This window comes from Natator depressus, chromosome 1 (genome assembly GCF_965152275.1).
Source record: "Natator depressus isolate rNatDep1 chromosome 1, rNatDep2.hap1, whole genome shotgun sequence".
Classification (NCBI taxonomy): Eukaryota; Metazoa; Chordata; order Testudines; family Cheloniidae; genus Natator; species Natator depressus.
This window is the reverse complement of record NC_134234.1, coordinates 12,468,886-12,481,002: the sequence shown is the minus strand read 5'-3', so window position 1 is coordinate 12,481,002 and position 12,117 is coordinate 12,468,886. Positions and strand designations below refer to the sequence as shown.

The window sequence follows — 12,117 nt, the reverse complement described above, 5'->3', positions numbered from 1 at the left end:
AGGAGCCCACAATCCAGGTAAACCCCGGCCTAGAGGGACACGTAAACATTTATAAGCTGAGGTATCCTAGAACTCCATTTAGTTTTGCTAGGGACTGCACGATAGAACCAGGTACAAGTTCACCTGCTATTTTCAGGAGAATTAAACAGATGCGAGACAAAAAGGATGGGAGGATGAAGGGTATTTGTAAGAAGAGACAGAACAAGGAGCTGAGGGGCTGCAGGCGAGACACCTACGGGCCTGATTTTCAAGAGCTCAGCACCCAACATGCTGTAATCTTGAAAATCTATCCACTTATTCCAGTCCTTAAATAGGAGCTGAACCTGTCTGAAAGTCTGACCCCAACTGTGGGTGTGGTGCTCTTCAGAAAATCTGGCCCTACCACAAGAGGCTCTATAGACAACACCACAAAATAGCTGCTATTCTCAGCTCTGTCAGACTTCTTGTATGATACTGGGCAAATCACGTAACCTTTCTGTGCCTCAATTTTTAGGAGAATCCCCCTTTCACAGCGTACTCTGCTGATTTGTTTAAAGTGCTTTGAGATCCCTGAAAGGAAGATGTTACTGATGTGCGGAATAGGAGTCCTCCCCCCGGCCAGGCTAGCAATACTCACCAGCACTTAAAGTCAAGGTCAGAAATTCAGTCAAAAATTAACATTTTAAAAAAATGAATCTGTTGATGGGAACTGATTAGATTCTGGCATTTAAAACCAGCTGTTGACAGCCAGGATAAGTTTAATGCAGCAATCCCTTCTCTACAGTCTGGCAAGGCACAAAAATTATGCCTTACGCTACATTTTTAACAAAAAACATTATTGGACTAAAAAAAAGGGGAATTTGGCAGCTAAGAAAATCTACTCTCTCTTTTATGAACCATGTGCTTATCAGCCAGAGCATGTGCGAATAAATCCAATTAGGGAAAGTAGGATGGCTAGAAAGCAGCCTTGTACACAGACTTATTCCTTCACTATAGCTTCCATACCCACATCAGCAGCCACTGTATTTCATCTCACAGACTTAGGCATTTCACAGACAGCCGCATATACTTGGCACCTTTCAAAGGCAGGGGGTGAAACACAGGAGCATGAAAGAGCAACAGGCACAAGGAGAATCTCTTCCCATGCAGTTTTCACATCTTATTCTGCCACACCTGACTGAAGGGTCGCTCCTCCTCCAGTGACTTCAGGCAGGAGAGAAGCCTGTTCCATAGAGTCAAGATACTTCACCCCTTTGGTGTGATAGTTTCAACTCACTTCCTGTGCCAGCTAATTGATCCAACTGAGCTGGAATTCTAACAGCATCGAATATCGTAAGGAAATCAGGCCTGGAACATTAAATGGACCTCTCTCTAAACCAGGGGCTCTCAACTCTTTGCATACTCAACCCTCCTCTCCCTCACTGTCCATTCAGCAACATGACAAGGGAAGGGTGGTCTCTGTCCCAGGTGAGAACTCAGGTACTAGACCCGAGAGATAGGGGTCTGTCCCAGGGGAACAGTGACTATGAAGAGGTCTCATTCTACAGGGACAATGATGGGAGACAGAGCTATTCTTCCCCATTTTATAAGAACAAGAATCACAGGGACGGGAGAAAGTGCCGAACTGTTAGACTTGGCCTATTCTACAGAACAGGGTTACCTCATGGGGCTGTGGTTCTTGAACTACTACTACGAGAAAGCCATCCTGTCAAATGCCACATCACCTGATGCCACATTCAGCCTGTTGTTCTTTGAGAACATATGTAAAACGTACCAGATAGCTGCCGTAAGAGTTCTTCAGAGACCTCCCCTGTCTCTGCTGAGACTTCACCAGATCCAGTGGAGTGAACCCTAATGTACTCTGGGCTCAGTTGGCCTGCTGATTTGTAAGAGTGTCACATACACCCTGGAGAGCACGAATCTCAAAGCCTTTTATAGACCTGCTTGTGCCAGCAAATAGAACAAATAAAGAGAATTTTGCAGTAGGGCAGAATTGTTAAATCTAAGCAAGCAATCCAGCCTCCCCTTAATCCTGAAGTGGCCCCCCCCTTGAATCTACAAGAAATTTGGGGGGCTTTGCTGAAACTCACTTAGAGGAATTCTAGATCAGCAGAAGGGACAATTTTGCTCTGAAGTAACTACTTTAACTGCAGGAAGCACCCTTACCAACATTCTAACATGCTATTGGAATAGACCATCCCTCAAGCCAGAAGGGTGTCTGATACGCTGCTCACTATCCCCAGTTTTCCTTCAGATATCCTCCTTTCCCAAGCCAGGAGGAGTGTCACATGCGTAGAGACTGGAGCTCAGATTTTTAAAAGGTATTTAGGAGCCTAGCTCCCACTGATTTTAACAGGAGTTAGGTGCCTAAATACCTTTTGAAATCTGCACCTGCATGTCTGGAGAGGGCCCTGAACTAACAGATCTGGGAGTAGAATAGAAGCCTGAGAGAGAAACAGTCTTGGTGGAAACTGCAGCTAGGAGAATGGACGAGACTTGGCCCATCAGCTTCTTTATTAGAGCTGTTCCCAGGACGAGGATGGGGAAATGCAAACACCAGGTGGAACCAAGGCAACTGAAAAAGCCTCATGTGCCCAGTCTTCCAAGCTAGTTTATCTGCTGGTGCAAACCTTTTCCACCTGTTCGAGTTGACTGCAAACAGCTGTACCTTCAACTGCCCCCGATTCCTCTGAATCAAGTCAGGTACCTGATTGCTTATGAACCACTGGAGAACAAAGCTTTCTGCTTAACCAACATGCATTGCACTCCTCTTCTCAAGACAGGAAGCCTCTGTTAAATGCACTATTTTCCTGTGGGCTCATGTTTCCTTTCTTTTCCTGGAGACCAAATGCGGTTTTAGGGCCTGAAGGGGGAAAGCCACTACTTTGGAAGGGGAGCACCACAAAGTCTCTTTGGAAGGGGAAGCTAGGAGGTCAATTCTGTCCTTGTCTTGAACATTACATAAGTGCAGTTGAGCCAGACTGCCATGCTCAGGTCCCGAGAACCCACTCCCTGCATTTCTCTGGTGGAAGAGGCAGGGAGCTCACTGCCAGAGAGCAGCCATGAGATGTGGCAGCCCCACAGCATTCTAGTGGCACACTATGGAGCAAAGGACCTCTGTAGCTGCACGATGGGTGGAATGAGCCCATTCTCTGCATCCTTTCCAACTCTTCACTGCTTTCCAGGAACATAGAACAAACAAGAGGTCAAAGCACAAAAGTAGATACACTAGGAGTGACTGAAGTTAAGAGCAAAGTCTCGGGGCTGCAGTCTCCTGTCATTACCCATTAGTCTGCCCTGGTGGAATGAGAGATTAAGCTTCTTACCCGCTATATTTCAAAAATTGTTTCAAAACATACAGGGCAAATACCACTTCTGAACCATTGTAAAGGTTTGTAAGGCATCTATCACAGTGCCCAAGTACGGAGAACAAACAATTTGGATAGCATTAAAATTCAGCATGACCGCTGTGACACCCTGCTCTTAACAACCAGAAGCTGATGCTCTTGATCCATGAGTTCATTGTATGGGATAGATTCCAAAATATTTCCTTCTTAACCTATCTTAGAATAAGTGAGGGTAAGTTTGAACCAACTGTCGCTTCCAGGCACTTGCTCAACCAATAAGACTTATGAGACTGGGTGCTTTGAGGAGGACTCAGAGTGCAGTATCATCCAAATATATTAGTGACACGAATTCATGGTGTCTCAATGTGAGGTATATGCTGGAGAGGATGGATGAAAGTACTCAACATATAGAGTGCTACATGTGACGCCTTAAGGAACAGAAGTAGGGGCCCACCATGAATTTCAGGGATCTGAAAGGATCCAGCTAACCGCCGTTCCATTAACTCCTACTACATATTGTATTTAAGTCAACACCTTATAGTCAAAGGTATGGAAAGCCATTGAAAGATCTATTAGTACAAGAACGGAAGTTTGTCTGTGTCCAAATAACCTTGTTTGCAAAGTTGTGTTCCAAGGACATCCACTGTGCTAGCCTTAAACTAAGCATTAAGCCTGAAGCCAGACTGAAGGGTTTAGATATTGGAACAGGACTTTGCCCTGAAAAGACAGGCTGGAAGCAGGACTAACTTGCCAGGCCTTCAGGAATGATTGTGGTGGGTGACACATAGGCTTCTGAAGGAGGTACTGACAATTTACATTCAAAATTGTAACAGAGTTAAAAACTGTCTTATGTTACAACAGTTTGAGTAGACAAAGATTAGTTCACATTCCCTAATCAATGCAATCGGGCACCATGTTTTGTACCAAACCTGCATATTAAAAGTACTGCTAAAATCTTCTGTGAATTTCCATCCTAAAATGGGAAAATTAGCGATTTGCCATTATTCTAGGCTTCATTTTTACTTCAATGCATGATATGAAGTACTGATTGATCTAGGATTTTACATAAATGCAATTCATTATACATATCCAAAATACGCATTTCAGGACTAAAGTAATTTACCACTCGAATCAACTTCCTGTATGAAGATTAAAGCAGTAATTATTCTGCAGAGCTAGCTCATATCACATTATTATGAACAGAAGTTATCAGCCATGGGAAGGTCAACCTTGACTGCCCCCATTCATACCATCTTAGTAAAAACAGTGATTCACGCAGAAGGTCATATGAATAGCACCTCAGAATGGGTGCAATCCCTAACTTTTCCCGTTTTGCCTGGGGAAGAATTTCTTTCACACTTCAGTAAAATAATCTGAGATCATTCAGTGAAAGCAGCAGTAAAGAAAATGGAAAACTGAATGACTAATGCTATTTCTTGTCTCTTCCCTTTTGGGACCTGCTTCAGCAACAGCTACTTATTGGATTTTGAGGCAGCGTTTCTGGGCTTGCTTTGTTGACATACCCCAGGAACTTCAATTGTCTTGAAGACTCTAAAAATCTAAATCCTATCTGCTTTACAAAGAAAGAACACAGAAGAACAATTCCTTCCCACAGAAAGAACAATTCCTCCTAAGGCTATGTCTACACTACAAAATTAGGTCAAATTTATAGAAGTCAGTTTTGTAGAAAGCGTTTTTATACAGTCGATTGTGTGTGTCCCCACACAAATGCTTTAAGTGCATTTAGTCGGCGGAGTGAGTCCACAGTACTGAGGAAACCACTGACTTCCGGAGCATTGCACTGTGGGTAGCTATCCCACAGTTCCTGCAGTCTCTGCCACGCATTTGAATTCTGGGTAGAAATCCCAATGCCTGATGGGGCAAAAACACTGTCGCAGGTGCTTCTGGGTACATATCGTCAGGCACCCCCTTCCCTCCCTCCCTCCGTGAAAGCAACGGCAGACAATTGTTCCGGGTTTTTCCTGGGTTACCCGTGCAGACACCATACCACAGCAAGCATGGAGCCCGCTCAGCTCACCGTATGTCTTCTGGGTGCTGGCAGACGCGGTACTGCATTGCTACACAGCAGCAGCTCATTGCCTTTTGGCAGCAGACAGTGCAGTATGACTGGTAGCCATCGTCGCCGTACTCCACGGTGCTCTTTGAGCCGACCTCGGTGAGGTCGGTCGGGGCGCCTGGGCAAACATGGGAGTGACTCAGCCAGGTCATCTCCCTTTTAAGTTTCGTCCCATGGCAATTCAGTCCTGCCGGCAGTCCTACTGCACCGTCTTCTAATGAGCACCCAGGAGATGACGATGGCCAGCAGTCGTACTGCACCATCTGCTGCCAGCAAGATGTATAAAGATAGATGAAGTGGATCAAAACAAGAAATAGACCAGATTTGTTTTGTATTCATTTTCTCCTCCGTCCCTCTGTGAAATTAACAGCCCGCTAAACCCAGGGTTTTGAGTTCTATCCTTGAGGGGGCCATTCTGTTTCTCCTTGATACAAAGCCACCCCCTTTGTTGATTTTAATTCCCTGTAAGCCAACCCTGTAAGCCACGCTGTCACTCACCCCTCCCTCCGTCAGAGCAACGGCAGACAATCATTTCGCGTCTTTTTCCAGCGCAGACGCTATAGCACTGGGAACATGGAGCCTGCTCAGATCACCGCCGCAATTATGAGCACTATAAACACTGTGCGCATTATCCAGCAGGATATGCAGAACCACAACCTGCAAGAAAAGCAAAACCAGGCAAGGAGGCGGCGACTGCAGCGTGGTGACGAGAGTGATGAGGACATGGACAGACTTCTCACAAAGTACAGTCCCCTGCAATGTGCACATCATGGTGTCAATTGGGCAGGTTCATGGCGTGGAAGGCAGATTCTGGGCCCAGGAAACAAGCACAGAGTGGTGGGACCGCATAGTGTTGCAGGTCTGGGACGATTCCCAGTGGCTGCGAAACTTTCGCATGCGTAAGGGCACTTTCATGGAACTTTGTAACTTGCTTTCCCCTGCCCTGAAGCGCAAGAATACCAAGATGAGAGCAGCCCTCACAGTTGAGAAGTGAGTGGGAATAGCCCTGTGGAAGCTTGCAATGCCAGACAGCTACCGGTCAGTCGGGAATCAATTTGGAGTGGGCAAATCTACTGTGGGAGCTGCTGAGATGCAAGTAGCCAACGCTATCACTGAGCTGCTGCTATCAAGGGTAGTGACTTTGGGAAATGCGCAGATCATGGTGGATGGCTTTGCTGCAATGGGATTCCCTAACTGTGGTGGGGCCTTAGACGGAAACCATATCCCTATCTTGGCACCGGCGCACCAAGGCAGCGAGTACATAAACTGAAAGGGGTACTTTTCAATGGTGCTGCAAGCACTGGTGGATCACAAGGGACGTTTCACCAACATCCACGTGGGATGGCCGGGAAAGGTACATGACGCTCGCATCTTCAGGAACTCTGATCTGTTTCAACAGCTGCAGCAAGGGACTTACTTTCCAGACCAGAAAATAACAGTTGGAGATGTTGAAATGCCTATAGTTATCCTTGGGGACTCAGCCTACCCCTTAATGCCATGGCTCATGAAGCCATACTCAGGCACCCTGGACAGTAGTCAGGAGCTGTTCAATTATAGGCTGAACAAGTGCCAAATGGTGGTAGAATGTTCATCTGGGCGTTTAAAAGCTTGCTGGCGCAGTTTACTGACTCAGTTAGACCTCAGCGAAACCAATATTCCCATTGTTATTACTGCTTGCTGTGCGCTCCACAATATCTGAGAGAGTAAGGGGGAGATGTTTATGGCGGGGTGGGAGGTTGAGGCAAATTGCCTGGCCACTGATTACGTGCAGCCAGACACCAGGGCTGTTAGAAGAGTACAGGAGGGCGCGGTGCGCATCAGAGAAGCTTTGAAAACCAGTTTCAGGAATGGCCAGGCTACAGTGTGAAAGTTCTGTTTGCTTCTCCTTGATGGAAACCTCCCCACCCCCTGGGTTCACTCTATTTTCCTGTAAGCTAAGCACCTTCCCCTCCCTGCTTTGATCACCACTTGCAGAGGCAATGAAGTAATTGTTGCTTCACATTCATGCATTCTTTATTTACTCATCACACAAAGAGGGGGATAACTGCCAAGGTAGCCCGGGAGGGGTGGTGGAGGAGGGAAGCACCGGGTAGGGTGGTGGAGGAGGGAAAGACAAGGCCACACAGCACTTTAAAACATACTGAATGCCAGCCTTCTGTTGCTTGGGCAATCCTCTGGGGTGGAGTGGCTGGGTGGCCAGAGGATCCCCTACTGTGTTCTTGGGCGTCTGGGTGAGGAGGCTATGGAACTTGGGGAGGAAGGCGGTTGGTTACACAGGGGCTGTAGCGGTGGTCTGTGCTCCTGCTGCCTTTCCTGCAGCTCAACCATACACTGCAGCATATGAGTTTGATCCTCCAGCAGCCTGAGCGTTGACTCCTGCCTTCTTTCAGCAAGCTGACGCCACCTACCATCTTCAGCCTGCCACCCCTCCTCACGGTCATATTGTGTTTTCCTGCACTCTGAGATTGTCTGCCTCCCGTATTTTGCTCTACTGTCAGTGTGGGAGGACAGCATGAGGTCAGAGAACATGAACGTTTCATCACGAGTGCGTTTTTTTCGCCTTCTAATCTTCGCTAGCCTCTGGGAAGGAGAAACATATGCAGCTGGTGGAGGAAAAAAAAGGGAGAGTGGTAGTTAAAAGACATTTTATAGAACAATGGGTACACTCCTTCACAGTGAACCTTGCTGTTAACATTACGTAGCACATGTGCTTTCATTACAAGGTTGCATTTTGCCTCTTATTGAGGGTATGCTGGTTTGGTGAGAGAGAGATCACACACGCAGGGCCAGGCAGCAGAATTCAGCTTGCAGGCAGCCATGGTAAGCCATAGTCTTTTGGGTTCTTTAACCTTCGTAACAAGTGGGACTGGTTTCAAACAGCAGTGCCCTCATTTCCCATATGAAGTAGCCGTTGGGTTGGCCATTTAAAAGGAGGGGCTGAGGTTTCTGGGTTCACATGCAGCAGAAATCCAACTAGCCCCTCCCCCTCCAAATTCTCTGGTATGATGGCTTCACCCCTCCCCCCACCGCATGGCTAACAGCAGGGATGATTTCTGTTCAGCCACAGGCAAACAGCCCAGCAGGAACAGGCACCTCTGAATGTCCGCTTACTAAAACCACCCTCTTTCAACCACGTGACCATGAACGATATCACTCTCCTGAGGGTAACACAGAGAGATAAAGAATGGATGTTGTTTGAATGCCAGCAAACACCGGGACCATACGCTGCAATGCTTTGTTCTGCAATGATTCCCAACTAGGTGCTACTGGCCTGGCATGGTAAAAAGTGTTCTACGATGGAGGACGGAATAAGGCTGCCCTCCCCAGAAATCTTTTGCAAAGACTTTGTTAGTACATCCAGGAGAGCTTTATGGAGATGTCCCTGGAGGATTTCCACTCCATCCCCAGACAGGTTAATAGACTTTTCCAGTAGCTGTACTGGCCGCGAATGCCAGGGCAAATTAATCATTAAACACGCTTGCTTTTAAACCATATATAAAATTTACAAAGGTACACTCACCAGAGGTCCCTTCTCCGCGTTCAGGGTCCGGGAGCCCACGTTGGGTGGGTTCAGGGGGTACTGGGGTCCAGGTCCAAGGTGAGAAACAGATCCTGGCTGTTGGGGAAACAGGTTTCTCCGCTTCCTTGCTGTGAGCTATCTACAACCTCCTCCTCATCTTCCTTGCCCCCAGAACCCGCTTCCGTTGCCTCCCACTCCTTGGACAGCGTCAAAGCACAGGGTTGGGGTAGTGGTGGCTGCACCCCCTAGAATGGCATGCATAGAAGCGGCATGTCTGGGGCTCTGAACCAGAGCGGCCGTTTGCCTCTCTGGTTTTTTGGTAGGCTTGCCTGAGCTCCTTAATTTTCATGCGGCACTGCTGCAGGTCCTTGTTATAGCCTCTGTCCTTCATGCCATTGGAGATTTTTTCAAATATTTTGGCATTTTGTCTTTTCGAACGGAGTTCTGCCAGCACGGATTCGTCTCCCTGTACAGCGATCAGATCCTGTACCTCCTGTTCGGTCCATGCTGGAGCTCTTTGGCAGTTCTGGGACTGCATGGTCTCCTGTGATGATGAGCTCTGCATGGTGACCTGTGCAGGTGAGCTTGCCATGCTGGCCAAACAGGAAATGAGATTCAAAAATTTGTGGGCCTTTTCCTGTATACCAGGCCAGTGCATCTGAGTTGAGAGTGCTGTCCAGAGCAGTCACAACTGAGCACTCTGGGATAGCTCCTGGGAGGCCAATACCGTCGAATTGCATCCACAGTACCCCAAATTCGACCAGGCAAGGCTGATTTCAGCGCTAATCCCATCGTCGGCGGTGGAGTAAAGAAATTGATTTTAAGAGCCCTTTAAGTTGAAAAAAGGGCTTCGTTGTGTGGACGGGTGCAGGGTTAAATCGAGATACTGCTGCTAAATTCGACCTAAACTCGTAGTGTAGACCAGGCCTAAGTTCTTGTCAAGTGCCCATCTGAGTGTACTTGCTTATACTAACTTCACTTATAGCTAGAGCTCACTTAAGCTTTCCTCTGTCCATTTCCACATGAAGATTTGACAGGTGTATGAATTATTAATCTGTATTATGATGGCACCCAATGCCATGCAACAGCCTCCAGTGATTTAAAACCACCCACTGTGATTTGCTGAATACAATACTAAACAAAAACTCCGCTGCATCCCAAAATCTTTAGTTTATTCAATAGTTTAAAGAAACATCCTATTGATGATCCTTTGAATCTTCTTTTTCAGAAAATAGAACAAAAATTGTTAGTTTTACAAATTGTCTTGCAATTAAGAAATTAAAAGCATTTGATTGCACAGAATCTTTGATATGTTTCTTAAAATTCTCTTTCAGAGAAGGGGCTACAACTGGAGAATTAGCCTTTGTGCTGACAATCCCATCAGTAAAGTTCCTGAACAGTACAAAAAGCTAAAGCTTGCCCTCACATAATGCATTAAATGGATCTACCACCACCTTAATGACATACACTGTGGTCACCTCATTAAGTGCATATTTTAGTTGCACCTTGTGTCATTTGTTCATGCGAGATCTATGCCGAGACACATGCTGTCAAAGACTTATTTATCCAATGGCTTCTCTGAGTTATCATAACTGCACTGAGGACCCAGATGTCCCTCTCCAACACAGCTAGTTAGCTAGCTCTTGGAGACATATACTGTCTTCCTAGCCTGGACAGGGAGTCACAGTAACCTTGAGGTGAGTATAAATTGGCTATGTCCAGAGGATCCCCATCCCCCCCACTACCACACCACAAACAAGAAAAAGTCAGTGGTCACCACCATTCCTCATTAGCAGTGAAACCTGCATCCTCCAATAGGCAGCCCCTTCCTAAATAACCACTTCAGAATATTCAATGCTTCCTGTACAATCTCCTTTGAGCCTTTGGTTGGAAGCCAAACTGTTTGCTGAATGATGTTTGTTCGACCCCTGCATGGTCACTTATATTCTACTTTACTTAAGTATTTTGTGTTTGACAAGACCGCGTGAAACCAGAGAGATTTGAAATATAGCAGCACAGCTTGATTTCTTACCATGTTTTTAACACTGAAATCATGTAGCAAGCTAACTACCAGTATAAGATTATGTAATAAGTTACCGTTTGGTGTGCAGGGGGCATTTAGTATTTGACACATTAATTTGGATACACAGTGTATACAAGACTAGAGTATATAATTGTGCAGTAAATTGATACAATAGGGTTATACGATTATTAATGTACATTGATTATTCTGCGCTTCATACATTAGCTGCTTTGCAGTTTTATTCCTAGATGTCTCAACAGAAGAGTTCTACATCTTTTAACAACTCACTGCCCTTCACCATGGGACTGTTTGTCAAGTATCTTAGAGGCAATAGGCAATATTCGAGAAATGCCAAGTCAATAAAGCAATTGTGTCACCATACACCATTTTTGCTCTTGCCTCTGAGTGAACATGAGTGGCTCTAGCCCTTTGTTCACATTCTGCAATTACGGATATTTGCCTACATGGGCAGGAAAAAACAAAAAAGGATGTTATTGCATGTAAACACAAGGTTAGTGCTGTTTATTGCTTAGGCTGATTAGCTATTTGCCAAATGGAAAATTTATCTTCAATAGACCAGGCAGAAAGAACTTCATTTGGCAGTTCAGCATTTAAAAGGCAGAAACTCATCTTGCAACATAAAACTGAATGCTGCAGCACTGCAGAAAGCTGTTAGATTACCTTTCCCAACTTGAAAGTCTATCACTCCATAGTTGGAGGGGATGAGCTGGAGGTCAGAGAATGATCATTCACACTTATAGTGTCTTCCAAATAACTATCATTGGTGAAGCTTAATTATTCTTCCTGTTTTGCCCATGGTGAAATGTAGTCAGACTGACTTGTCCACAGTCCCAGAGCAAATCAGGGTCAGAGACCCCAGACTTCCCACACTTTCAACCATTCCAGCTAGTCCAATCAGCTTTTGAATACCCAGAGTCCTATGGTTCCAACCCCAGACAAATCATCCACCCTTTCAAAGTGAATAAATGAGGTTTCAAGCAATTTACTACAGGTGGGTCTTTCAAATGACAGCTAAAAACCCCCCAGAAGTGCTGTCTGCGGACTGAAGAGTAGATGTTCCTCTAGAGTCCTTGGCCAATTTGCTTATCTCCACTACCATGGAACATGCTATACCCTGGTTCATCACAGGATGTAAAAATATTCCAGCAGA

The 12,117-nt window shown here is 45.9% G+C and overlaps 1 protein-coding gene across 2 annotated transcripts in view; it reads right to left on the bottom strand.

Annotated features, from left to right (window-relative positions):
• Nucleotides 1-12,117, bottom strand: part of RAB6A (RAB6A, member RAS oncogene family) — a 104,298-nt gene that overhangs the window by 16,175 nt on the left and 76,006 nt on the right. The gene's annotated exons all lie outside the window — the stretch shown is intronic.